Genomic DNA, 1,646 nt, shown 5'->3' with positions numbered 1-1,646 from the left:
CATGCTTGCCAGGCAGGCGCTGTGCCACTGAGCTAAATCCCCAGCCCTTCTTCACATGATCTTGACTGGTGTCTTCATACATGTGCTCAACTGTGAAAGGTTGCCCTTGCTCATCATAGCCAAACAGCCATAGTCGTGGTGTCTGGTAATATTTATCATAAGTGATGTGTAAGTCATAAGTTCTGGTCTGTAAAATAGCATCTTCACCTCCTGCATCAGTTTTAGCTTTACAAGCTTCTACTATTTTCCTTGTGTCTAGAGTAGTTTCATCTGTTTCCAACAATCCACTTTTTTCGTATTCTTCCGTGTCTGCAGCTTCTCCATCTTCCTCTTTACACATTGCTGGGCAATCTTGGAGTTCTATACTGTCCTTGTTTTCCAATGTAATTTCCTTAACTGCTTCAGTTATTCCTGTAATACCTGTGTTGTGATATGTATCTACCTGTCCCCCATCACCATCATCTTCTTCAATGATAGCTTCCAATCCATCTGCATATTCCATCTGTCCACAGCGTTTGTAGCATGGCACATTTTTGGTTACCAAAAATGGTTTGCCTGTTGGTAGGTATGCCATTTAATTCTCCTATTGTCCATTGCCATGTTGGGCAGTGGTGCACTAAGTGATCTCCAGCTGCCACAAACTCTTCTAGGGTGATTACACCTGTTTCCTTAAGTTTTGATTCCTTGAGCACTGGGGTCAGGTACTTGGCCGCTTTCAGTGCCTTTCCCTTCACCGTGTTAATCCCATTCGGCATCCTGGGGCCCAGCGATAGGGTGGAGAGGGCCGCAGATTGGAACCACAGAGTCAGTCAAGAACCTCCCCAAGGCAGACGATTCGCATCGACACCTGGCTGATGGCACCGTAAGGGACTGCTCGGGACTGGACGAGACGGAGGGACGCCCCGCGATCCTCGCGCCCCGGGCGGCTCAGGGCAGGCTGCGCCCAACTGTCACCTGGCCTCGAGGTACGGTGACTGGGCCTGGGGAGAGCTGGGGTCTTCACAGATTTTTAAAAATACAGTGAGCCCTAAACACAAGAAACTCAAGGAGAACTACAGAAAGGAACAAAATAAAATTGTCAAAACAGTGATAGAGAAAGGAAGAAAGGAAGTCACCCTACAAAGGAACAAAAATAACAAACCTTTTTCATTTCAAACAATGTAAGCCAGAAAATTGGGCAGCAGCATTGTTGAAATATTGAAAGAGGCCGGGCGTGGTGGCACATGCCTGTAATCACAGCACTCAGGAGGCTGAAGCAGGAGAATTGCCATGGGTTTGCGGGCAGCCTGTAGTGAGTTCTCAACCTGAACTATACAAGACCCTGCCCCGCCTCCCCGCAAAAAAAAAAAAAAAAAAACTGGAAAGAAAAATACTGTCAACCTAGAATTCTATACCCAACAAAATTACTTTTCAAAATAGGAAAGACATTTTCAAACATATTTCTTGGGTTTTAATGTGCTATAAAATGACTGTGTTTTTCGGTTGATTTTACTATACTGTATTTTAAAGTTTTTTTATTTCACATTATAAAGATTGTTCAGATATAGTTTTTATTCTTTTTTTTTTGGTTTTTCTCTGGTACCGGGAACCGAACTCACGACCTTGCGCTTGCCAGGCAGGCGCTTTGCCGCTGAGCTAAATCCCCA

General features: G+C 44.8%; 1 protein-coding gene and 1 pseudogene across 12 annotated transcripts in view; one reads left to right on the top strand and one right to left on the bottom strand.

Moving 5' to 3' along the window:
* The window catches only part of LOC102022885, a 12,786-nt pseudogene extending 11,455 nt beyond the window's left edge, over positions 1-1,331 (bottom strand).
* Positions 1-1,646, top strand: part of Abi2 (abl-interactor 2) — a gene marked incomplete at its 5' end in the record, with an annotated part of 110,842 nt that overhangs the window by 33,230 nt on the left and 75,966 nt on the right.

The sequence above is a fragment of the Chinchilla lanigera genome, unplaced genomic scaffold (assembly GCF_000276665.1).
Source record: "Chinchilla lanigera isolate Chin_1 unplaced genomic scaffold, ChiLan1.0 scaffold00056, whole genome shotgun sequence".
Lineage (NCBI taxonomy): Eukaryota > Metazoa > Chordata > Mammalia > Rodentia > Chinchillidae > Chinchilla > Chinchilla lanigera.
The sequence above is the reverse complement of the archived record's forward strand: the minus strand, read 5'-3'. Positions and strand labels throughout refer to the sequence as shown.